The sequence below is a fragment of the Dromaius novaehollandiae genome, chromosome 24 (genome assembly GCF_036370855.1).
Source record: "Dromaius novaehollandiae isolate bDroNov1 chromosome 24, bDroNov1.hap1, whole genome shotgun sequence".
NCBI classification, from domain to species: Eukaryota; Metazoa; Chordata; class Aves; order Casuariiformes; family Dromaiidae; genus Dromaius; species Dromaius novaehollandiae.
Genome location: NC_088121.1, coordinates 5,053,352 through 5,080,494, shown reverse-complemented (window position 1 = coordinate 5,080,494; position 27,143 = coordinate 5,053,352). Strand labels below are relative to the sequence as shown.

The 27,143-nt window shown below is 44.0% G+C and overlaps 1 protein-coding gene across 2 annotated transcripts in view; it reads left to right on the top strand.

Moving 5' to 3' along the window:
• Positions 1-745: 745 nt before the first annotated feature.
• Positions 746-27,143, top strand: part of SAMD11 (sterile alpha motif domain containing 11) — a 201,076-nt gene continuing 174,678 nt past the window's right edge. The window contains exons 1-6 of one of the 2 annotated variants that reach the window (XM_026100617.2): positions 746-853; positions 3,985-4,025; positions 6,028-6,152; positions 10,916-11,001; positions 12,209-12,303; positions 16,299-16,406. The gene's annotated coding sequence lies outside the window, so the exon portion shown is untranslated. The remainder of the gene's footprint in view (positions 854-3,984; positions 4,026-6,027; positions 6,153-10,915; positions 11,002-12,208; positions 12,304-16,298; positions 16,407-27,143) is intronic. The other variant, XM_064525517.1, reaches the window with a different exon arrangement.

Sequence of the window (27,143 nt, the reverse complement as noted above, 5' to 3'; positions counted from 1 at the left end):
GAACATGAAAACAAGAGTTTAGTCTTGTTTTCTTCTAGCTCTTCCTAGGAGAAGATGGAAGCCCAGTTGTACTGTAGAAATTTGCATTTCCTGTGGCAATCTCCATACACCAATTCAGAGGCTGAATGCTCCTGCACTGACCTCTGCTTTTTCCTTTGGGGCTTGTCTTGCCCTCCTCTTGAGCTGCATGCTCAACTCTCTCCCTAATCTTGTCCCATAGGGAATGCAAGATCTCACAGGCAGAATTCAGGCTGTTCCTATAGGCTCTGTGCTTCCTCCTTCACTTCCCCTGCAGGTGGCCAAGGAAGAAGTCCAACCTTTCTTTCCTTGCTCTGCAGGGAGTTCCAGGTCTCTTGTGAGATGTAAGCTTGTCTTTAACAATGTTCTGCTATTAATTTCAATAGCAGTGGGACAGGTTTTTGGTTAATGGATGTCTGGGAATCAGTGGTGGATTCTGTGGGAAGAATCCTTCTCTCCAAGCGGTGCTTTTCCATACCTATTCCAGGCTCAAGTTTTGTGCTCCTCTGCCAAGGTTTGTACCATGGATGAAGGTTCTATGGCAAGGAGGGGAAGTAGTGGTTACACAGTGCTTCTTGCTCTCTGCAAAGTATTAAAGTTACCTAAATTGACCTGTGACACCAAGAAGGGATGCAAATGCTGATAAATTCCTGTCTGTAATTTTATTTGTATTGGTTTCCTTTTGGAGAAATGCTAGTTTCTTTTCCTTCTTCCCTGCTTCCTCAGCCACCATCAGGCATTGGAGAGAAGTCTTGTAGATGTGAGATCTGCATAGCGGATGGCTCCACAGTTATAAAGCACAGGGAAGAAAGGGACCTAGGACCGCCTCGGGCATGTAAGTAGTAAACATCTAAACCCACATTAGGAAAGAGCACAGAAAATTGAGGCTAAAAATAAACCCCATCTGATTAGCACCTTCCCTTGCTGTTGTTCTTCTTTGGACTGAGGAGATTAAAAAAACACTTTTAACTTCTTTTGTTTCATGTTTGTGGCATCCAGCTTGGCCAGGAGGGATCTACAGTTGGACATTCGCCTCTGGTCTTAGTTTTTACATTCATTTTAATAACTGCCCATTCTGACTATCCTTTATATACACACACACACACACACACACACACACATATCTCAATAATGTATGTATACACATGAGCACATACACAAAATCATCTTTGCATGCAGGCAGTCAGGCCAGCCATTGAGATCTCTGAGATCTTTGCAAAATTAGGCTTTAAGTGACTTGAACTCTGCTCTGTGCATTGGATCCCTCCTTGCAAAGTAAAGGCAGGAGATTTCAGATTTTCCTGTTTGCTCTGGCAAGTGAAGAGTATGGTGCCATTCTGATCCACATAGACATCCCTGATATAGAAAGTATGCCCAGGAAGATGACACTATTCCTTGCTATTCAAGCAGCTGGAGCACTATTACTGTTACAACAATTTACAGTGGCCTTGAATCTGCCTCTCCTATTTCCCATTGGTGATTCACTCAGAATCAGAGACTTGCAAAATGTATTGTCCTTCCTTTGGCCACACTCTGAGACCTGTATTCAGTGAAAAAAATCAGCCCTAAAGAATTTAAAACATTATGAATTGTCCCAACATTGCACTTCTAATCCTAGGGTATTTACTACCCCCTCCTTATGCAGGCAGTGCTGACAGAGCACAAACCTTTTTTTTTTTCTTTTTTTCTGAAGCAGGAGTATCCAAGCTTGATATCTCCATGTAGCTCTGACTGGCTGTAGTGTAAAATACAGAGGTTGCTGTAAAGACCCAGCAGGCTACATATTTTGCAGATCAGGAAACTGAGGAGCAGAAAAGCTAAATGATTCACCTGAGGTTCATGCAAAAAGTTCGTGACAGATGGAAGAATAAACCCCAGGATTCCTAACTCCCCGTTCCCTGCCCAGCAGCAGGTATGAGATGTCAGGAAGGAGCACTGATTTCCCTGGGGCCCTGTGGCTGGCAGATGCTGCCCGTCATTTTTACCACAGCGCAGCATAGCCATGTTGTCGCCACACACAAGGAGCTTCAAGTCAGCTTGAAAAGAATGCCATTCATTCATAGGAAATCCCCTGAGTGCGATGCCGAAAGCTGGGGAGAAAAAAACTTGGGGGGTTTTGCACATTTTGTTGCTCCTCCCCTCCCTTTTCCTACCTCCATGCTTCAATTAAAAAAGAAAACTCAAGTTAAAGCTTTTCTGTCTCCCATCTGAGCAGTGAAAGGTTGCAAAATGCAGAGGCATCAGTGTAGGCTTGCCTCTGCAAGCCTTTGCTGGCCAAATAATGTGGCAGTGGGTGCTGGGAGTGCATGTGTGCGTAGAGAAGTGGGTCAAGGGGTTGGAGCTGCAGCTTATAAGGCTTTTTTTCCCACTTCTTGCCAACATAATCAAAATAACTTACTTACACCTAATAAAATAAAATGCAGAATTCAAAAGCCTTCCTTTCCTCCAGTGGTTTGTCTGGATCCCGTTCCTTGAAGCTGAGTTGAGAAAATCACAGAGGGTTTATTATTATTGTTGTTGTTAATTTTTCTTAAATGAAAAATATTAACAGTGAGACAGAAGGTGCAGCACATTTCTGGTAGAGATGGAAGGCAAGTGCTCCTAAGGCTGCTGGTGGGATGGGGACCAAACTTTATGGATAGTTTGGTGTCTGGGCTTTTTTTCCCCTTTCTTCTTTTCTCTCTCTCTACCTCTCTGTCTTTTTAATTTAGTCTTTACTTACCACAGATAGGTGGGGTTTGTCACCTTCTTGCCTGCGCTAAGCATATGTGTGTATGCTTTTCCAATTAGATCTGATAGGCCCTTCCCATCTGTCCGTTTCTGTTTAAAACTGCTTTCCGTCGCAGTTGTAGTTTTCCAAATTGCCAGAGAGCAAATGTGGGAATCATCAGTGGCCCTTTACATTGTGGCAGGGTTGACCAGAGATGATGGATGCAAAGGAGAAAGAGAAAGGTGCTAAAAATAAAATAAAAGACAAGAAATTATGCATGACATAGTGGCAATCCTACATATTAATTAACTCTTCTGCATCCACCAGATATGTAAATCTGGTGAACAGAACAGTGAAAGAGGCGGCTCTTGTGGCCAATTAAAATGCAAAACTAATGACCTAGTATGTTGGTGATACAAAGCTGGGCTTGCTTCTTGGAGGCTCTCAGTAAAGCTGATTGTGAAATATTCAACTGAAAGTGCAAGTTTGTCAAAAATCGAAACAGTTCACAGAAATGTGTTGATTTTTTGACAAATTTTCAGGGGAAAGGCACTGAAAGAAATAGTTTAGACTTCTCCATTTTAGGCCTTTCCTTTGGCCAGGTTGTATCATGTTGAGTCAGGGTATTATGGGGACAGATGCAGCCTTGATGTGAATGGTGTGACCACATCAGGGCATGCAGGAACACCACTACCCACCCTTGTAGGCCTGCAACAGGCACGTTCCCTCTTCAGACTGACCCACGGGGTGGGGGTGGGACAGTGAGCATGGAGTATAGCTAGGGAGATGCATGTGGTCCTGCAAGCACCCAACCATCCCTGACACCCCAGACTGGGGCAGCACCTGAGGGCCCGTTGCCAGGGCCCACCGTAAGACTGCACTGATGGCGTTCAAGTTGCCAGTGTGGTCAGAGGGAAGTAGGGATTTGGGTTAAAGGAGAGACTGATGCTCCTTCAACTTTTCTGGTAAATCTTCGTCGTCTTCCCCACAATGGCAGAACGTGAGATGCACAGGTATTGGCATGACTCAGTGGGTCGATGGTAGAGTCTGCAACTGAGCCCAAGGACGCTGATCTCAGTACTTGTTCTTTAGCTACAAGACTGCCCAGTATATAAGACAGATTTATACTCATGTTCAATGATTACATGTTACCATCATGTGTGTTTAATATGCATCTAGTAAATGACTTTGTCCACAGCTTGCACTATTGCAGCTATGAAAATATGCAATAACCCAATGCTTTTTCTTTGTTTCAGTTTTGTTAATGACAGAGATGAAATCTGCTCTTCAAAAACATGTAAGTGGCCTTTACTTGAAGTCATTGGGGTCTATGCATATGCTCTTGAAGGAACAGGTGGCCCATCTTTATTACCTGTTAAATTATGTCTTAGAAACTATTATGTTACTTCCACTTGCATCAGGACTTAGAGGTTGTTGTATATTTAAAAAACTAAAATCTAACAGACAGAGGTAAATGGCTACAAATGACAAGAGAAAAATATTCTGTGTGATGTTATGAAGGTAAAGGAACGAGTTCCTCTATTTGACCAATTGCCTAAATGCATTTCAGGGCAGGTTTAGTAGGGAGGCAAAGGCAGCTATGATCTCTTCATTTCTGCTCTGCCCTGTGTCACTACGATGGAGGGAAACTGATTCCTGTCACCAACAGGCTGCACCCAATGCTGGCATGTGCTGTCTACTCTGCATTGTCCTATCTGTTGCGTTATGCACCTGGTTCATGTTTCGCAGATTTAGTAAATTTGTTTTTCATTTTAAGCTATAGAAGCTCATGATTTTAACTCTAGTGATTTCCCAGAGCTCAGTCCTTGGTCTTGGTCAGATGAAGCTGTCACACATATGCATATCATTTGTTACCTTGTAAAACCCAATTTTTTAAAGAGGCAGGTGCAAAATAAGCAGGAAAAATATCAGCACTGCTGCATCACAACAGCAACCTCTTTTTAGAGCATTACAGTATGTAACACCCCTGAGTGAAATGGAGGTATCATCGCAACCCATAATTTTCAAGTCATCTCTGAGTCTTGAGTGTTGTCATGTTATAATCAGCAGTAGCCAGCATTTGAAAAGGAGGCAGTAGAGAGCTTCCACTGATACACAATCAAAAATATTTTTAATCAGTGGCCTATATAGAAGCTGAAACATCTGAACTTTTTTTGAAGGACATGTCAGAGAGAGTCATATCTGCTGAATCCCTCTCCAAATCGGTGGCAGCAGTGGGAAGGGGTAGCAAATAAAGCAAAAGGTCTGATCATACAGAATTATAGAAACAGCATGCAAAAGGCATAATGGTAAATTGTAGATGAAAAACATCAATGCTCAATTCTGTATATTGAGTTGTTATGTGCAAGACTCTAAGTTATTATTAACACTATAATTGTTTAGCTCAGATGCTGGTGGCAAGAGGTTTCATACGATAAATATGCCTCCAATATAACTCAATTTTCTTCAGTACCATTTGACTAAGGACAAATTAGATCCTTCATGCCCAGGAGTGATTTTGGCGAGAACACCCTGTACCAAAGGGCCTGGGGAGTTGAGAAGGCAGGATAAGAGAAACCTATATGTTTCATAATGCAGAATATTCTTGACCCCTCATAGCAAAGCATCTGGCACAGAATTCAAATAGGCAACAGTCGGATACACATGCAGTGTTGCTGATTCTTTGTGCATGTACCACCCTCATGTAATATTGAAATTACCAGCACAATTTTCAGTATTGAAAATATGGAGAAATGTCACCTTTAAATTTAACTTGCTGGAGCAAACACAATTGCCTTAAGACACTTATGACTCTTCAGTCATTATCAACACTGAGTACAAAAGCTGTCCTATCCCTCATTATTTCACAGTTAGATTGTTAAAAATCTTAAACGATTTTGGAGGAATAGTAAGAACCCAAGGATATCAACAAATCAAATTTATCTCATTAAGCATCAGGGTGGAATGAATTTCCATACTGCCTTCCACCATCATCTGTCTCTTATCGTGAAGTAGGGACTGTGCTGGTTTGCTGAAAAGAAAACGGGAGGGAGGAGGATGGGAGCAGGGTAATCTCCAGTCCTTGAAATACACTCCCATGGCAAGTTATTTGCAGTCTGTGTCCTGATCAGTCAAGATACCCTTTGGAGTAGTTTTGCTCCAGATATATCAGTTCAGTTTTGCTGCTGTTACTATGGAGTACCAAAATGCTCCAGTCTTTTTCATATGCCACAGGGGACCCAAAGTGCATTCCAGGAGCCAAATGCATGACTCAGATCTTTCTTTTCTTCTTACTCCAGTGACTTGAGCTGCTTATAGTGCTGCAAAAACAAACCTGTGATGGACTCAGCAACAAGCTCTTCTGTTCATTGGTGTAGGAAGCGCACGTAAGCGTACCTCTACACTCAGCATGGCTACCCAACAGGTACAGCCCCCCCCCCCCCCCCCCCCCGCCTGGCACACGGCCACCGTGTCCTGGCTGCTTTGAGTAAACCTGATAAGCAATGGTCTCTCCACCTGGGGCTGCCTGGACACAGGAGGCTGCTGACAGGGCAAATAAAGGGAGTCCTGGGGGCCGCGGTCCCAGCCCCCTCGCGCTCGGTGCCCTTCAGCCAGCAAAGCGGCGCTCGCGAAGGAACCGAGCCGCGCTGGCTGCAGAGGCGCCGAAGCGCAGCTGCCGCGGGGGTGCCGCGTTTCCCAGCGGCAGGCCGAGCCCGGCTCGGAGCAGGCGCGGGGAGGGCGCCGGCCTGTCTCGCAGCGCGGCCGGCTCGCCCCGGGCGGGACGTGCCAGGGCAGCCGCGGGCAGAGCGGGGCCTTCGGGCCCCGCCGCGGCGGAGCCTCCCCCGCGCCCCCCCGGGCCGGCGGCGCGGCCCCAGCGCTGCCCGCAGCGCGCCTGGCCGGCGGCGGCCACCCGACACCCGCCGCTTCCAGGAAGCCGCCCCCGCCGCCCCCCCGCCCGCCGCGCCGCGCCGTCTGGGGCCGCCGCCGCCCGCGGCTGCCGGCGCGGGGCCGGGGCCGGGGCCGGGGCCGCGGGGGGGCGGCGCGGCGGCTGGCGGCCCGCCCGCCCGCCGCGCTCCGCCGCCGCCCCGGCCGTGCCCTCGGCTGCCGGCCGCAGCGGGCGGCCCTGCGGCTCCGCCGCGGGGTCGGGGGGGTCGGCGCCGCGGCGCGGAGGCTGTGCCGCGGGCGGCGCGTGCAGGGCCGCCGTGCGGGGGGGGACTTCACCCCGTGAGGCGGGGACAGCGGGGCGGGCTGGGTTCGCTCTGCCCCCCCAGCGGTTTGGTAATTACACAGGCCTCAGCGAGCAAGTGCTTCCTAGTGGAAAATACTGCTGTTGTTATCCCGAGCTCCGCTACTCTGTCTAGATTGCCAGATCTGCGTGTTTAAAATGTCAGTGTCAAGCCCAGCGTAGGGAGCAAAGACTCAAAAATAACTCTCAGTCCAAGAGAATCCTTTCATGGCTTGTGTGTGTGTGTGTGGCTTTCTGTGCTGCTGAGGACCTACAGTTCCCATATGAAAATCAGGCTCACAATGCTCCCCTGTTTCACTTTTCCCTTCTGCGGGGTCTGTCCATTGTTCTTGTGTGGCTCGATCGCTAACTCCGTCTGAACCCACGGCAAACTTTTGCAAATACGTCTCCCCGAGAGCCATCCAAGGTAGATTGAGGCTGTTATCCCTGCTTCATGGAAAGGGAGCTGAAACATGCCGAAGGTCACCCGAGGAAATCTGTACTGGATTAGCACCTGAATCATTTGTTCTGGTCACAGAAAGGCTAACTTCATCAGCCAGCGTCTGAGCAGAACTTTAAATGATATGGTTGCATGAAAGTTGTAGGTATTTCAGGTCTTGGTCTTACTCCATTAAGCTTAGTGGTAAATTTTGTTGGCAGTGGAATGAGATCTAACCAAATATTTTCTTTGGGTTTGGTCCTCTTTTCATTAGTATTGTTTTGATGTGAAACTGATGTAAGCAAGAGAAGCACTGGACTTTTTATTTGTTTAGTTCTTTTAGAAAATATTTTTTACTGGGGAATTATTCAACAAACATGCGGACTTCTGGTAACAGGCTGGGATATCTCAAATGAATGTCATAAACCTTTTTTTTTTTTCTTGGTGCAGACTTTTATTTCTGCATTCTTTATAGTAGGAGTAAGAGATAATGGGGTTGGAATGTCCTCCTTGATTGTTCAGTCTAGTTCTCTGTGTCAAGCAGGATAAAAGTCCAGCTAATTTTGCCATAAATTAGGTATTCCTAATCCTTCACTATTCCCACTTTTCTTCAGGCATATTAGGTATGTAATCAGTTCTGTGCCAAAAAGAAAAGAAAAAGCTGAGACTGTACGCAGCTACAAAAAATGAAGAAAAGCACAAGCTGCCCAGTATTGCTCAAGTTCTGATGGTTTTAATAGCTCTCCCCTCTAACCTGGCTGGCTGGCTCCACAGTCCCTTAGCACAGGAGAATCTAGATTTGGGAGAGTGCAGATTTCTCTCTTGGGGCTATTTACATAGCTCAGTGTTCCTGATACGGAGGTACAGTGGTGCTTTGCCCTCTCTCGTTGTGGAGTACCGTTAAAGGTTTGTATCTCTGTTCTTCATTAATACGGTAGAACTGAGCAGTGATCCCCTGATAGTACATGGGGCTAGTGAGAAAAGGGGGATGACCAGGATGTTTGGAGTTAGTGTGCTGCTAAGCACATCCCGTTGGGGGTCTAAACAGAGAAGAGTGGTCCCAGACCAGAGGAGCCTTGCTGAGAACTGCCGCCCTGCAAGTTAGGGCCCAGCTCTGTTGTCGCAGAGGTATGCGTTATCCCTCTTTCCCCTTGGAGCTGAGGAGCTGAGGTGGGGGTCTGCTCTGCAGTCCTGCAGCCAGAGCTGCCACAGGGGCAGGAGCTGCTCTTCAGAGGATGGAAGTCAGTAGGGAGGATAGGGTATGGAGTTGGGGGAGTGGGTAGAAGGAAGCAGGGCTTGGAGTAGCTTCGCCAAAACAAAGGAAGAACTAAGGCTGCTCGGCGGAGGGAAAGCACATAGGAGGTCGGTGTCCCTGCTGCTAATACTAAGCAGAAGAGGCATTCCCATCAACCTGCACTGTGGTATTTTCCTGTGGTCTACTCCACAGCTGTTACACCACCTTCGTGATGCTTTATCGGTAATTGGTATTATATGATCCCTTGCAAAAGTAACATTTCTGCTTCCTTCCCTCTTCTTCCTACATTGCATTGAGTTTGTTCTTTCCTCTCCTGCTTAGCTCGGGGATTACATTACTGATATGTTTAAAGAAGTGGATTTTTTTTTTCTTCCAAGTCATATTCGTTTCTTCAGGAAATATCCGTTTGATATAGGCACGCATTATGAGATGCTGCGATCCTTGGGCAGTGTTTTGCTGGGGGAGTCTGTTATTCTTGCTGTGGGTTGAAAGGGCTTTTTTGTTTGCTTTTAATTTTTTTATTATTAAAGAAAAGAAGACGAAAAGAAACCAACCTCTGCCTATGAAGTTTCACCAACACAGTGTGCCTGGTGATTGTAATTGCCAAATGGCCTCTCCACTTAAAGACGGCTCAGAATTATGAAAGTGAACAGTGAAAATTAGTTTGGCCATTGGTATGCCACACTGGTTGTTATTTTCAAGGTATCTACCCTTTCTCAGTGGTGGTAGGTCACTAGAAAGTGGAAGCCACTGCAGGGTATCTGCAGTGTATGTGTGCGTCACTGCTGCACACACAGAAAAGGCCAAGTGACTGCAATTTTCATACTAAGTTAACTACAGTACATAGTTATACTACTAGATCATTCCTGCTGCCCCATGGACATGTCAGCATGGGACAAGAGGCTCACGGGCAGGCTTTGGCTTGCTATCCTTGTTCTGGGACGTGGGAGGATCTAAAGAAAAGGGCCCATATGGGTTTGAATGGGAGCTGGCAAGGAGGGCACAGGTGGAAGCCAAGGTGAAGTGCAGCCACTGTTCTCAGCTCTAAGCTGGAGTAGTGGTCACTGCCTCTCCATGCATGTTTCTAGATAATCACATCTGCCCGCTCAAGTGTCTGTGGGCTTTTGCCGTCAGAGCAGTCCCTGCTCTGTTGGCCCATCCACAGCCAACCCGGGGAACCACCTGTATACACCCCAGGCACAAAGAGCTGGGGCTGCCTTCCCGTCGAGGGGTGGTTACTCTCATTGGGAATGCTCTATACATCTGGTATGTCTTTCTGGCTGACACGGAGGCTTTACAAGCAAGCCAGCTGCTGTAAGGAGGCCACAGCCGCACAGATCCCAACTTTGGTTTTTATAAGAACCAAAATAGACAATGGGGAAAAAATTAGAAATAAACAAGCTGGCTGTTTTTAATTAGGAACAGCCCTTCTGCTTCAATCCATGCTACAGGCACTCATGTTTGCTTAACAGTACAAATAATTAATCCTGTGAAAGTGGATTCCTGGATTAGGGTAAAACAGCAGGACCTTTTTCTTGCTCCTGCAGGTTCATTTCTAGTGGGTCCAGCTAGCATCTTGCTGGCATTTTCTGGGGCATGATGCCTGTAGAAATGAACAAGGGTTAGTGAAAAAGGTTCCTGTTCTCATCAGGCAGTTCTGGATAAGATCCACTGTGCTTATTTCCCTGTTCTCTCCAGCCTTGGGAAGGTTGCTTCCTTTTGTGCTTGGGCATTGCTAAACTAAGATTATAGGACTCTCCCTGTAAATTCATTCATCAAAATGACCAACTTGACTGACCTGGAGATCGTGATTTTGTGCTCGATCTTACGGCTACCCACTTATTTTCACACCTGGCAGCAGAGCATATCTTCTTTTTTTTTGTTTGCTTAGTAAACAGTGTGTTACCTGGGCTAAAAAGAGTGTCATCTGCAAGTTGGACCAAGGGGTGTAGAAATAGGGTTTCCTGACTGTATTCCTAACTTTGCTGCCAACTCCCACGGGCCTCGGTTTGCGCTTCTATAGAATGGGGATAACCATCCTTACCTGCCTTACAGGAACGGATGGTATGATGCTTGATTGAGAAATATCTCTGCTATGAGTTGCTGAGATTAAAGCTGTAGCTGTGAACAGTTCTTACCGCTCTTATTAGACCTCACTAACAGAAGGGAGAATAGTTCTATGCTGCCTTGCTTTAAATAGGCCACAGTGTGAGGCACAGATACAAATGAAAACCATTCAGCTTGTCTCTTTTCTCTTTTCCCCTGCAGAGAACCTGGCCCGAATTCTGTAGTCATGCTGGTGTGGAAGAGCAATTCAACTGGTGTCGGAGGATTTCCATTGACATAAATTTAGTGTAAGCAGGAGTATCATGGGGCTCTATATTGGACATTTTCCACTTTCCGGGGTGAACGTGTGGAGCTGTCTCAAGCAGACAGACCTCAACAGGCATATTTATTTTCCTTTGTCCTTGTGCTTAATTTTTCTTCTATTTGCCCATGCTGTTTAACTCTGGCAATATCCTGCAATCTTCCATAAATGCAAATGGAGAAGGTGGGCATTGAAATAACACAGCTAAACATTTTAGGGAGACTTTTCCCCTTACCACCAATGCTACCCTCAAAATTAGCAATAATATATGGATTTTGCTATCTATGGGCAGACTACTTGGCTGGTATTTATGAAAATTATTCATAATTATTTTATTAATGGATTTATTTCATGGCATTTTGAAGGGTTGCAAGCTTCCTGCAGAACAAACAGGCTCCTACATTGAGGAACTTTACAGGTAGCAAAAGGTATATATGATAAAGAATATTTTTATGCTGGATTAGGCAGAGATCTGAGTATATAAGGTCAAGCTTGACATTGTTATTTCATACAACTACTCCAAAAAAACTCCCATGATGATAAATAATAATGATTATCTAATTAACTGTAAGCCATAATAGCAGCTTTCATCCAAGATCCAAAAACCCTTTGAAAGGTGGATTTTGCAAATGCAGAACTGCAGCACAGGGGTGAACAGCTTGATTTTTAGCAGATAATGTGGGTATTGCCAAAGGGACTCACAGGGGAATGCATAGCAAGCAGGAATTGAATTCATACTTCTTGAAGCCCTGTCCAGTGCCTCATTTTTGTGGGTGGTTGTGCCACAGTTCACACAGTCTCCAAACATCCTTCGCACAGTGTGCCTTCTTGCCTGCCTGCTTTTTTATGTGACCCAGAGCCCTGTATAGGGTCTTTTAGGCATATCTTCGAGACAGGTACTCCTAGAGATTTAGAGCCGGCTGTAGAGACTTCCTCTTCTGAGCAAGAGGGTTGTGTCCTTAGTGCCCAGGGAGCAGCCTTACACCTGAAAATTTCAAAATCAGACGGCTTCTGAGCACAGTGTGCACTGATGGCAAATGCACAGCTCACATGCACAGTCATGCATGCAAGCAACAGCATTTACTTTTGCAGAATTAGAATAAAATATTTACTGCTGTTTCCCCTCTAGCCTAGTCTTTTTTTTGAAAAGACGCATGGAAACAACTTCTCTAATACAAATGTATTTACTTTAGGTTTTCACTCCCCCTCATCATTTCATCATTTCTACCAAAAGAACTGGAGAGCTGTGGTCAATGGCATCACTGAAGGACACATAGGCTGAGAGACAGTAAGTTTGCTACAGCAAAATTGCAGTCTTTTCCAACAGAGGCAAAACAAATCACATGTTGTCAGTGGTACTGCAAGTCAAGCATGAAGTCGAGCCAGCTCCCCCAGTCTAAATAGAAAAAGAAATCCAAGCAGCAAAGGGAGAGAGAAAAGAGGGCGGACTGACCAGCTGCCCACTCAGAGATATCTGTTTAATTTACTTATCTACTTAGGTCTGTTTTTCTATACATTTGTTTTAACATGCACAGTCCTACCATTTTCTGTTATTAAAACAAAAAGAGACTGTCAGGCCAATTGCAGTTGCATACTGTGCCCAACATCAAAGTTCTCCCCATGGTGGCACATACTGACACCCTGTTTTCCCTTCCCTTCTGACCAGTTCATTGCAGATAGTATCCCGGAGGCGAGCAAAAGAGAATGATTGGTGTAGGGTAGGAAGGCTGTTTAGGTCTCAGCCCAGTGCAGGTCTGAAATCATTACCTTATGCCCAGTGATTTCATGCTGTCTGGGAAAAGGGAAGGACTGAAGAACACCGTTATCCCCTCTTTCTCTTGGCAGAAGAGGTGGCAGGGGAAGGGCAGTGTAAATGAGAAAGTCTCATCTGAGATGTCCTCCTCCCTGCTTCATCTCTCTCCCTTCCGTATCTCTGCTTTGTTTCCTGGTGTGACCTGCGCTGTAGTGTGTCCCTGGCATCCTCACTCTCCTTTCCCGCTGCCACTGCCCTCCGTCGGACAAGGTACTTGAGAGATTAGGAGCCCCATACAACTGATAGAGAAGCCTGTGGAGTTGTTCCTCTTTTCAGCTGTGACCATGGTCCAAGGGCTTGTAATCGCTTTCAGTCATTCTGCACACAGTGAATAGAGCAGCAAAAGCTTGCAACAGGGGAAAGAGAGGGAGAGAACTGGTGGAGGAAGAAAAGGATAGAAGCAGAGAGAGGGGCTTTTCTCTTAATCCATATATCTGCAGACTTTCCTGTTTGAGAAGTGAAGGCCCTCTGACCCCTGGAATCTGTTCCCTCCAGTTCAGGTAGCGTGCAGATGTTCTGCCAGGCCTTGCTGCACCTGTTTTGTGGCTACAAAGCCTTTGCATTCAATTCTATCAGGTTGGCTCTTTCCCAAAGACATTAAATTCACATAAGAAATACAAGCATTCTGCAGTGCCAGAGCTATACCTCGGGAAGCTAGAGCTTCAAGGGTAGATTACAGAGAAAAGACCTTCCCAGCAAGGTTTTCTTGAGCACCCCAGAGGACTTTTCCCACTAGGAAAGCCATTTATCTCCAAAAACGTGGGACAAGAAAGCAGAAAGTGGGAGCTCTCTCCCTGTGGTGGTCCTTGGCATACTGGTCAAATGCAAGAACTGCTATCTTCTGTCCCACTTGCCACTGTCAAGAAAAGAGATAATGATGGTATGAGCAGGGTATGTATGGGGAGGGCTGGCTGTGCGCAGTGGCATACATGGGTGAACTATTAAGAGGAAGAGAACATCCAGTAAATGTGTATGTCTAGCACAACAGAGTAAGAAAAAGACAAGTATTTCTGGACTGGCCTTATGCAGTAGAATTCCTAGGCCAGCCTGGGAGGAGAAGGGTGGGCAGCATCTGTAGAATTAGAGAATTAAAGAATTACATATGCCTGGAATCCCAGAACTCCAGTTTACAAGGATGCAGTGCCTTTTAGAGAGGCTATGCAAATGCTTCCAGCTTCCTGAGCTGCATGGAGAGCCTTGATTTGAAAGCTTTCTTGGAAGTGAAGTCCTATGGCTGGTGTTGTTAGCACCTGCTGGAGCCTGGAAGAACTATATGTGTTAGAGGTAAAGAGTTTTCAAGGTACAACAGGCCCAGAAATGCTTCCCTTCATGCATGTGTGAGATACTGTGATTAAAAATGCACCCACAGAGAGGAAAATATAAACAAGAGCCCAGAAACTCCTTGAAGAAAGATATTTATGTCCGAAGTTGTAAAACTAGCCCAGCTCCCCAAAGAAACAGCAGTAACAGAATCTAGCTGTTGGAACCCAGAGATGCATTGTTCTGATTTAATAATTAATGTGGAGTTAATTGAGGCTTTTACTGAACTGAAACAGGATAAAAGAAACCTGCCAGTCTGGACGCCATGCTTCCCTGAGAACAAGTTCATTCTGTTCCCTTGTGACCCCCTCCCTGCCCCCTCTGCTGCTCACTTCTCCCCCCTTGCCTTCCCCCAAAACGGGTGTGGAGCGTGACTACTTCTGCTGTTCAGCACACAAAACAAGGAGGCAGGGAAGGTGGCCACAGAGGCGTCTGGGTGCGGAGAAGCGAGGGAGCCAAGAGAGAACCACGTCTGGTGATGAATGGAGCTTTCCCCCTTCCCTCTCCCTGGCCATTGTTTGACAGGGATTTCCCATATATGCACTGGCTTGGGAATTACTGAGCCATGCAGCAGTCACAAAGGATGCCTCCAAAAGGCATCAAGACAGACAGACAGGGAGAAGCTGGCTCCATGTTATCTTTAAGAAAGTAAATAATGACGTGAGTTTATAGCTTAAAATCTGGTGCTTTAGAAATTACAGTTGCACAGAATGTATTCGGAAAAAATGGCTTTTAACTGCTTGGAGTCTGTGCAATCTGAATAAATTTTTGTCGGGCCTGTTGGCAAAAATGGCAAAATTTTGGTGGCAGGGTTGTTATTTACTAGAGAGTGGAAAAATCAGAAAACATTTCAGATTAGGGCATGACTGCTGCACTAGATTTTAGATCCCCTGGAAGAGAGACATCAGTGGCCCACATCCTGTTGTAGTCAATAGGAGTCTTTATACCAATTTAAAGGACCTTTGGATGAGGCTTTATTAGGCTATGATGAAGGAAGGGCTGTTCTTTATGATTTTCCTCTGATCATAACAGTATTTGAGGAAGACGAAGTGCTAAGACAGATATATCTCGGGGGAGATCTGCCCTGAATTTTGGCCCATGCGGTCTCCTGCCCTCAGTCTATGTTTCATGGAAGCATGCAGCCCTTGTTTCCGTGTGCCGACATACTGTGGTGTGTTAGTGCAGAGGTGAGAAAGTTCTGCTCATTTGGAAAGGGGGAAACAAGAGTTTCTGGGGAGAAATGGCTCCTGTCTCTTGATTCTCCTTTCCTTCTTGTCACCTGTCCTGTGGGGGGATCCTGCTACTTTCATTCCATCCATCATTTATTTAGAACCTGGAGCACCCATGACAACCAATTGAAGTCCAAAAGATTGTGGCTGCTTAGCATTTTGCAAATCAGACCTTGCCATCAAAGCTATGAGCACTGCTGCAAATCCAAGCCAGAGAGGTGTATGGTATGGGATGTTCAGACTCTTCTGTCCCAAGGATTTGCTCTGGAAATAGCTGATTTTCTGAGATCCAATATGCCTTTTCAGTTACAGTCTGTCTATAGCATTAGGGAACAGAAAGCAAGGGAACTATGGAGAGCCTACTGTTTTGTTGATTCATTTTCTTTGTGAGGCTGGGTAAGGAGAGGGGATGGAGGGGCATTGGCTGGGACTCTGAATGGACTGAATTTTTGTTCAGTTAGCCTTCATGTACATGCAAAATCAAGCTTATGCACACACACTGAGGGTGTTTTTCCTTCTTCCTTGCCCCCTTGCCATTATTCAAGTGGATTATTAGGGAAGTCACTTAGCCAGTGGTGAATGGAAGAATTACTCCAGCAATGGTGACCCAGAGTTCAGCTCGCTCTCACTTTCTGCTTGTAATTGCTGTTTTCAGTTTTCTAGTTAAGTCTTCTCAGTTTTGCATCCCTTTGGACTTTCAGCCACCAGTCATCCTTTCCTCTAATATATTGCAGAGGAAGGAGTACCTTAGCATTTATTTCACCATAAGATTTCAGTTTAGGCCTTGTTGCTCTGGCTGGAAGTGGGATTATGTTGGAAAAAGGGGAGGGCCTTTGCCCACCTTCCCATTTAGTAATTGCTCTTCAGCAACTGCCTCTCAAATAGAGCTTTGTTATTTAAGTTTTCCCTTTATTCTTCTAGGTTAACTGAACACAGTGAGTGGAAAACTCCAGCCTGGATTACCAAACACTTGCAAAGCAAATCTTCTCTACGTTGTTAATGCTTATTTGGATCATTAACAAAAGTGAGGTACGCAACACATTCTTTTCTCACTTGAAACTCAGAGCCTCTATTTGGAAACAGAAATGCTGTAACATTGGGTTCTTTTCTCTCCAAACAACTGAGATGACAGAAAAGAATTTTTGGGCATGTATGAAGTGTTTTTTCACCACCTTGAAGTCCACACACCTATGTCTGTAGCCCTGAAAAATCACCCATCAACTCTACTGTATATGCTGTCCCTAGAACATGTTTCCAGATCTCCCTGAAGTCTTTACCATCGAGAGAGTTACTAGCTGCTTTAATCGTTGTGCTGTTCTCCCTTATGTCTGAACATACATTTAAAAAAATTAAGCATATCACACGTCTGTTGCAAGACACAAGCACTGCATGCACATTCAGGGATCTACTGCAATCCTCCTTTCTGCTCCATGTGAATTGGAAGGAGTTAGGGAACACTGCCAGTGACAGATTTTACACAGAGAGAAGCACGATGGTAAACTGCTGCTGAGGCATGCACTACAGATGTCAGTCTGGGATCTGGTAGTGTATGGGACATACACACTCTGGGATGGAGAACTCTTTGGATAAAACTATGCAACCATTTAATGTGCCATCTAAAAGCTACTTTTATGCCCTGAAGAGATCGGTGTCTATCATTCTGGATTTTACTTTAGAGTCTAGTAGCTAGAGATTTAATCCCTTATTCAGAGAAGTAATTATTCCTCATATGGATATGTCTGCTGGAGTCAGTGAGCCGAGTTCACGGAGGGAAGGAGAGTCAGTTTTACCAATCCAGGTCTCTACAGTGTTGTCAAATGAGTGATGTAGTGTTTACTGCATATAGCAGTGGTGAAGTATATTATACTTTTTCAATGGTAATCTGCGAAACATTCAGGTTTGGGTACTGCTGTGAGGGCATAGCCCCTCCAGGGTTCCATTTACATGTGATATGTGCATCTGTGTCAGACCCAGCCCCTTGCCAAAGGTGGGTCGGATGGCAGGACATGATTCCTTCTGAAACTGATATTATGCAGGGTGGGCCTCCTTTGGAGCTGTGATCTCAATCTCCAAACCCCACAGGTAGCTGCTGCTAGACCACCTGACAGGGTTTTGATGAAGGAGTCTGAGGCTGTATTTTTGCCCACTGACTAGAAACACATGTGTCGGGTTTCAAGTTCCTTCATTTTTTAACTGCTAAATACATTAGACATGGATTTCTATGGTCTTAAAGCAAGTGAGGTTTGCAGGAATTTATGACGTGTTGCATCTTTATTGCCTGTACCAGCTGGCAGCTGGGTCTGAGGGGGATCCTGCAGCACACTTGTTCTTATCTCTCAGAGAGCATTCCTGGCACTGATGCTGGGGTTGTCTTGCCAGGCCAGGAAGCAGACACATACAGCAAGAGTGTTGTGATTTTTCCTTCCTCCCACCTCCACGTGGGGGAACTCTGTCAGCCATCAGGTGAAAACATTGCAGCACACAGTGTGTCTCTGAGGGCAGAAAAAGGGATGCTGGGCACTAGGATGAGAAAGAGGAAGGAGCATGAGGAACAGAAGCTGAAGATAATCACATGCCTCTTGAGGGTCATACAGCCACAGTATATTAGGCGCGTGTTGCTGACTAGCAGTCTAGGTCTTATTAAAAAGGAAGTTTTTTTTCACCTAAGTGTATGATGCGTATGTGATGGAAAGAAGAGAGAGGTGTGTGGGGTAAGGGTCTTATAGGACGGGTTTTAATAGTCTGGTTGTGGTCAGTGCTGCTAAAGAAGCTCATTTAAGAAAGAAAATATTGCAGCTGTGGAGCATTATTATTTATGTGTAATCCCTTAGCAGCCAGAAGCACATATCACAGATTAGAAACATGCTATAACGTACTGAACTCTTGCTTCTCTATGGCCTTTCATTTCTTGTGATTGTGTTTTCATTTCTGAAATTTCATTTAATTTCATTTTATTTTTTAGTTTTGCTTTTCTGGTGATGCTATTTTTTTTAATATAACCGGTTCCTCTGAAGTTCTGTTGATTTTGCATTTTGGTGAGATTTCCAACAGCATTTGGTGCTGCTCTAGCTTTGCTGTCATTTAAGATAATAAGCAGGTCTAATTATGCTCACAGCATACTGACTTCAGTAGGAATGGAGCTATGCCACTATTAGTAGTTTTGGAAAATTATTTGCAAGTGTGTGCCAAACCCCTGGAGGCTGTATGCCATTCAGAAAAACAGAAATTAGAAGAGAAGAATGGGTCCTGTGATCCTTTTCCTAAATTGTTCACTATACAACCTTAGGCAATTTACTTAATTTCTCTGTGCCTCAATTTATCTATTAACAAAATGATGATAATACCTATTTATCTCTTACAGTAGGTTGGGAAGTCTAATAAATAAATGCTGGCAATAAGCTTTGATCCTGTAAAAGAGAGGACAGCAAAGGACTGTATTATTTACAAAATCTTTTTTCATTTTTCATATAATTGCCATTGTTACAGCACTATTTGGGTTTAAGCTGATGCTAAATAGTTCACTGAAACAGAACTCAAAAGATGGTCCTGATCCTGGCATGTTGGAGGCTCTAATGCAACTCTAAATAGTTTCTCTTTCCTTTGCTTAGGCAATTGAGTTAGTTCATGTTGGGCATGCAACCCCAGACAGGGCGCATTGTACACTGGGTTGGGTAGTTTCCGTGGGTCACACTTACCGTTGTCTGTAGTAGCATCAGTCTTACCTGTTTTATGCACACTATATGCAGCCCTGGGGTCCACAGGTAGGTTGACCATGTGGCCCTTGACTATGTCCCCTTTCTTTTTCTAGGTGATTCTTTGGATGTGGCTTAGTGTAAGAGAAGGGCATTGATTGTGCTGTATTTTTATAGGAAAATGGGTCCGTAAACAAAATAAATTGCAGATCCAGCTGGAGTTGGAGCTGCAAAAGGAAGCAGCACTGGAAAATGAACTCTGGATAGGGAGATTTATTGAAATGAGCCATATACTCACACCAATATGTATGTGTGTGTGCGTGTCTGTATGTGCTTATCTATATATCAGTACAGGTGTGTACAGGAGAAAGGTAGGTATCGAATGGTGATATGGTAACCATGTAAAGCCCTGGTAAAGAAATTAGCATAACTGCAGGGAAAGCATTTTCTTTCCCTAATGAAAAAATAAATAATAAAAAAAAAGGAAAACGCACACTAACATATTCTAGGAACAGAATATTTTCAGCTGGACCTCAGGCACAAATAGGGGATGTATCTGGCTCCCAAAGCCTTCCTGGGACTGTGGCCTACCATTCCCCCGTAACAGCAAACTGGATGAAGGGAACAGGTCCCAAATGATGTCTCCTTCTCAAGGTCCCACAGATGATATAAAGAGCCCAGAGGGCAAATAGGCATCTAAGAGAAATAGGCAGAATCATGTCATACAGAGGGGGAGAATTTAACTCAGGCTTTAAAACACCCAAAAGGAGATTAATAACTGTAATTAAGAAAAGAAAAGAAATCTCCTGTCCATTAGAGAATCCTTTGCCTCTCTGCAGGAAAGAGGAGAGTAGAAACAGAACAGAACGTAGGATCTAAGAGCAAACTGTAACCCAGTGAATTAGTCTTAACCATAGCAAAAACAGCGCTTGTGTAAATGAGGGCCCCGGGGGCCAATAATGAGGCAGTAAAATGTTACAGGAGGGAAGTAAGTCAGGGCTATAAACCTGCAAAGTCGGGACTGGGTAGCCAGGTTCTGGAGCATAAAACAGGCAAGATTAAAGGATGACAGATGAGGACTGTGAAGGATGCATGAATGCCGGTAGGAATTCTAACTCCTGTCGCCCAAAGACATGCATGTTCCTCCGAGTACTGTCAGACACCAGAAAATGACTGAGGTGCCCACTGAGGACTTGCAAGGAGAGAAGAGTGAGCAATGGATGATAAATAAAATCAGGGAATATAATCAAATCAGCATTGAGTGTATTTGATTTAGGAGGACACCAATGAATAGAGAAGGGGAAGAAGGCAGCAGGGTCGGAGTTGCTGTTGGATGGGCCTGTGGCTTGAGTGAGATATAGTGCAAGCCCTAAATTATCAGCATCATTATTTTTTGGCTGGGCTGTGTTGTGACATCAATACCAATTTACACTCCGGGTGAATAGCACTTACCACTGTCTTGTCTCCATAAATTGTGCATTGTCCTTATTTATTTGCTCCCCTGTCCCCTTCCTCTCCTCCTGCATTGCCTCCCTCCTCTTTTGCATGCATGATGTATCCTTTCTATGTCCTTCATGAGCTTGACATTTAACCCCAGATGTGGGTCCCCAGATCCACTCCTCCCATTTTCATGCCAAGTATGGGAATGTTCAACTTGTATTCCTTCCAGTGGGCAGGACAGTGTGTTCAGAAGGAGCCAAGGTTGGCATGAATCTTGATGGACCTGTTAACAGTGATTCTTTTACCATCCAGCAGCTAGTACGTCCATGATCATGTGCGTTCCTTTTGCCTACCCAGGAGTAGACATGTTGGCTATTCTGAGTCATAGCCTCCTTGCTGCCATCATGTCGTATGAGTTCAAAGGTCATCATTTTTATGCTTGCTTTCTATACAAATTTAGTAAGCCGCCCCATATTGTAATATCCCCCCCAAAGCACTGTTATGGCATCACAAGACATGTGTTCAAAACCTTCAAGCATGGAAAAAGCAGGTCACATCATGGCAACCTCAGCAGAGCCTCGAAGCAGGTCAGCTATTTTTGATATATCCCTAGGATAGCACTGCTCAGTTTTCTCACTGTGGCTCACTGTGTGGACTACATTTTAACAGAGAAAGTATTCTGCAGGCCACCTGCCCTCCCAGGACATCCCTTTGGTGCCTGTTGTAACGTTAAAAAGACACTGAGTTTATTGTTTTGCTTTGAGCATAAAGTAGCAGCTCAGAAAAAAAGCATCCTAGTACTGACAATATTGTCTTAGGTAACTGCAAGATAACTCTTTCTGCTGTACAAAAAGAATGTAGCTAAAAAGATAAGTCCTCCTTGATTACCTTTATGAAAATGTATTTTTTCTGTATATCCATGTTGGAGTTTTCATCGTGCAGAAAATAAGGCATTGTAAAAAGAAGTATGGTAGAAGCGTTACAAGACAGTAAAATCAATTGTATCCCAAATAAAAGATCAGGCTTGAACTCTGTAAACCTTACGGAACTTTTATAGAAGAATAGATAAGTAATCTGAATAGTCAACAAACTGAAGAGCTTGATCGTGGGTCCTAAGAACAATATATCCCAGTTAAATGAATAGGTCCTGGCCACAAAAATTTTCAGACTAGAGACAGGTAATGTGTCTGTCCTGTTGTCTGTCACTCACCATCTCCTTTCTCTTCTTGCTTAATTAGAAGATTTTCTTGCTCTTTTGGCATGAACAATTAAGCCTTAAGAACTTTCTGGATTAAAAATGGAGACGTGACAGTCTTTCTTTGTTTTTATCTCTGCTCCTACATACTTTTTTTCTCTTGGAAAGAGCAATCAGCCTTGTGTAGCAGAAGGAGGATGAAGCATCTGTATCAGGTGCCATATAATTTATCAGGGTTTTTTTTGTCCCTCGTTGCGTACTAAAGAATGAAGGATTCACAGGTGGAATCTCACAGACAGCTATCTAGAAAGGAGCCCTGCAGATGGGATAATGCTTTTTATGGCAGATTGTCTACTTATTTATAAATATCTTTAAATATAAACAGTTAAAGGGAGTAAAAAACAGACCCAGTATAGTAGGGGACTTCTCTATCTTACAGGCCAAGAAGTGAAACTCTTAGGTACTCTTAATCATTCATGCAATGGAGGACAGGACTGCAACTAGGGAAAGGAGAAGTCTAGCTGGGTTACTGTTTCAAGTTCCCACTATTGCTGGATCCAAAAGACCATGAAGGGTTGAACTGTGCATTGCTGAAGAATGTGGCTGATCATTCTTGGTCTTGCGTTTGGATCAGTGCTTGGACATTCTTGCTCTAGGCTCAGATCTTACTGCAGGATTTTTAGCTGATGTGGCATTCTTTTGATTCTTTATTCCCAGTATGTACCTTTGTAGGAGAAAGGGTGGCTGTAACCATTGACAAGAGGAAGTGTAGAAGGAGAAGAAATTTTGATTTGGGAAGCTGATAAGCTGCCATTTTGATCTATGTCAATCGGCAGAGATGCACTGGCTTTCAATGGTAGTTTATGCTAAATCACTGGATTTTACACTGAAACATCTGAAGTGTTCTGGCTTTGCCATTAGGTCAGTTATTAAATGAATTAGACAAAGTCCATTTGCAAAGTGAATGTCTGCCAACATCCTTTTCCAGTTTCATTTGAAACTCTGATATAAATTAAACTGAAATAAGCCTGGTTCAAAATTGTAAACTTTTTTCAGTGCTTTAAAATCACATCTTAAATTGATCTGATGTCCCTCAACATATGGGGTAACTCTTAATTTCCTCATAAATTGAGGTTTGGCTGCCAGAGAGACAGATGATAAAGATGAAAGTAGCAGTTCTCAGAATCACCTGTTTGTGAGGTTGTAGTGGTTAGCTCTTGGCTATGGTATGGTTGATAAGAAGTGGAATAATGCTCACATTCACTGGCTTACTTTCAGAGCATGATGCAAAGTTTCCTCCCTGCCCCAAGTCCTTTTCCCACAGCAGAACCCAAAGAAGAGGATGGTAACACAACAGCAATATACAGTGAGCAATTACTTATACACAAAATCCCACTGACTTGAGAGGGAATTCCCATTTATGTAAGCAACACCATTCTCTGTAAGGGCCCAGAAAACCTGAAACAAAACACTTTATCTCTTGAGCCAAGAGATAAAGGAGAGTGGGAGACCACATTCAATTGGGAATGTCTCGGTGAAAGTGTATGTTATTTCATGTGGCACAGAGGTACCAGGTGATAGGCAATCTCACCATCAGAAAAAGCACTGAGACTTCTCCTGTACAGGTTTAGTCTAACAAATCCTCTCTGCTGTTTCTAATAGTAACTCCAACTCACAGTCTCTCTTGTCATATTCTGCATCTAGTTGAATGTTTATTACTCTGTGCAAGAAAACATGAGATTCCTTCCTGACTCCTGCCTGATCAGTTCATGCTCTGAAGCTTGCAGCCCATAGAAGGGAAAGCTGGGAATTTGCCTACTGTTAGAATTTGCTTTGCTGGAAAGAAAACAGATAATGTACAAAGCACCCTGGTGCTGGTGCCATGTAGAGGAAACAGACAAAGGAGGAATAGACTGAAAAAAACCCCAGTGACCTTATTTAGGGGTAGTAGATTTAATAATCTCAAATGGAATTACTGGTGAGGAATGTACATGCTCATCTCTTTCCTGTGAAGTTTTTTTTTTTTTTTCCTCTCTCTCTCTAGACCGCTTTCTTCTTCTGCAGGGAATCAGAATGTAGACATTCTCCTTAGGACAGCAGCTGCATGAAGGGACCCTAGCTGTAAGGTCATGCCCTTGCATAATACATTATGAAACAGTGGGTTAGAATATGCTTAACCCTGTACAGGTGCACAGGGAAGAAGATGGATGTGAAGAACTTTTTTTTCTGCCTCCTCTGTGCAGGGGGGAAGGAGGAGTCACCATCTCTGAAACTCCTATTTCACACATATGGTGCCATGGGAATCTAGCCTAGACTAGAATGGAGTATAGCCCCGGGCACAGTGCCTTGGGGAACAGCTGCCAGTGCTCAGTCCTTTAACTTCCCCACCTGCCCCACATAAGCAAGGGTTGCAGCCATAGTCTTTCTGGCAGCACTGAGTTGCAGTAACGCAAACTAATTGCCAGGATGCAGCAAAGAAAGATGAGTCACCTGCCAAAACAATATAGCAGTTTCTTCATTTTCATTTTCTGCCTGCATGAAGGTAGAGTGGGAATTAAAACCCTGGAGATTTTTACACCATCCCTCCCCCATGGAGTCTATTCCCGCTCAGGCTGCAGCTGAATAATGGAAATATTTGGAACTTCACTGCTGGCTCTGTGGCTTGTTTGGTTTGGGGGAAGCAGGAGAGGTAGACCTCCCTAGTGCCCATGCAGAATAACATGCCTTTCCTTAGACATCGCTTTAGTAAACATTCTGGGTAAACACTGGGTAAAAACTGTCATGTTAGCTTTTCCTGGAGAGTTTTCTGGTTTTTTTGTACCTACCCTTGGTGACAAGGGGATCTCCCTATAGCTGATTATATGACAGCAGTGTAATTTCAGTTCTTAAGGATGCCATGGTCTTGTGAAACTGTGGAAGAATAACTTGGCAAGAGATGGTGGGTTTGGAGAACAGTAGATACCCCCCCCCTTAAAAAGAAAGGCATAGAAAAAACAGCATTAACTTTTCAGTCTGGATTTTCCAAGGATGCATGTTGAGTAGTTTTAAGCTCTAAAATATGTGCTTAGTTCACTATGTTAAAGAACTGCAGCTCTTCTGGTTTGTTGGTTGTCTGCATTGAGAACTTAAAATAAGGCAATCAAAAATGTCATTTCAGAGCCCCCGCCATCACTGACCTCAGTTAAACAATACAAGAGGACAAAATTAAGCATGTCTGTTAGTATTTACAGGCCTGGGACCCAGGAGTTCTGTGATTTGCTCTATCAGTGAGGTAGAGTATCTCTTGTGACATGCTAGCAAATTCCTGAGGAAGAAAACTAACAATGTAAATCCAAAAGCCAAACGTTAAATGTGAACATCACAATCAGGTTCTTTTGTCTTACAAACTTCAAATGTGATTAGATTCATTGTGTAATTTTAATAAGTATTATGCAATAATCACTCTCCCAATTTTACTTCTAAATCATAATCCACTGAGCACTTCTGTACATGAATGGCTCCATTGTATTCACTAGCATCCGTAGTTAGTAATTCTTAGATGGATTAATTCATTAGGCCCTGATCTTGCACACAGTATTGCAAGTAGGTAACCTTACTCAGGGATTAACTCACTGAGTTTTGTATTTGCTAGACTTGGGATATTAATGAATTCAGGGGTATGGTTCATTTACCTAATATTAAACATGCCTATAATGCTGAAAAATCTGGGCATTAAATGAGATAAGGAAGGGGGAAAGCATCTGAAAGGAGTAATTTATTTGTACATATTTAAACATACAGTTTTTGTATGTGAAAGATGCCCTGAGCTAAACTGTGTTTTAAGTAATTCTCTATGGCTAAAAGGTTCTAAGGACATTTGTTCTCCAGATTATATTTATAATATTGTAAAGACTGGATCCAGTTATACAACACACAAATGCAGTCCAAATTTTGAATGCAAGAATTTTAGGATTGGGCCAGTTTGCAGTGGGTACCAGGATTGCCCAGTTTCAAGATATCCGTCCTAGTTGTGATTTCAGTGGTGGTATGATCAACTTGGGCCAGTGCGTAGGCATTCGTGCTATGTCCATAGCTGACTTGCCCAAAGTAGTTCACATGGGCTTCTCACGATCCTGGAAGTGCCATTATCTCACACAACACCCCTGGGCTCGATGGCTGAGATTATAGGACTCTTACTCAGACCATGAGGGCAGGTTCATGCCGTGGATCACCTTTTTGCTCTGGAGGCTGAAGCATTCTGCTAATCCCCAGGTCTGGTAGACAAACTTCTCCCTGCTGCCCTCCTCGTGACCTCAACCTGAACTGGAGGAGCCGTCCCTCCTGAAGGTCAGAGATAATTCATGTGGTGTCATGCTGTGTCATTCATAATGAGTGACTGCATTGGTATGATGAATGGGGAAGGGTCAGTTGGAGCGCTAACCCTAGGAACTGAGTTGAGGGGCCACGACTGTCGTTTTATTCAGAGTTTGCAGAGAGCCTTCCAGGCTCTCTGCTTCGAGAATGAACAGCCCATCCCTGAAAGGAACTCAGCTTTTTCCCTCAGGGTTTTTATTTATTTTTTTCCCCTGACACTAGGAGAAGGGAAGGGTGAGAAGTATTTGCAATTCTGTAAAAAATATGAGCACAATGGGTAGCCTATCTAATTGATAAGCAGCCTTAAATCTCATTTTCAAGGGTTCGTAATGCAGTGCTGAAAATTGCTGAAACTTGGCATTCAAAGCTCATCTTGGGAGCAACTCTTTTCTTCTCCTCTTTTTTTTTTTTTTTTTTTTTTTTTTGTTTTTTAAGAGATTATTTTCTCACACCATCTTGGACCTCTTCTGCTCCGAACCCTACCCCCCCCCCCAAAGTTATAATTCCTGTCAGAGTTTCTCAGTGAGCAATTGCTCACAAGGGCTCTGAACTCTGCCATTTTTTCTCCCAGTGGGAGCTGCATCCCAGCATTTTTCTGGAATTAAAAAAAATAGTTAGTTTCTCAGGATTTTTGTTGCATGAAAAAAGAACAAATAATGCAAAGGCCTGAACGGAGATTTCTGAGGACGGCCCACAAAAATGCCTTTAAGATGGTTCATTTCCATTTTAGATTAAAAATGAGCCTTGTTTACTGAAGGGTTTTACTCCATTGACTATACCAACGTAACTGAAGCCATATGACTCCTCTAAACTATGCTAAAATAGAGCACATATAATGATGGTATAATTGCATCCTTTTAAGGGTTGTACTGACAGAACTATTCTGATAAAATGACATTTTACTCTCCCCTCTCTCACAAATATGATGCTGGTATGCTAAAAAACTTTGAAGAGCCAACCAGAAATAAGAGATGAATCCAGTTCCACCTTCTGGTTTTCAGCGTTTATGAGCCAGTGCAGCAAGCACTAGCAAGGAAGAAGGTTGGATTCTGGGAGTCAGTTTGCAGGGAGTGCACTTGGTATATA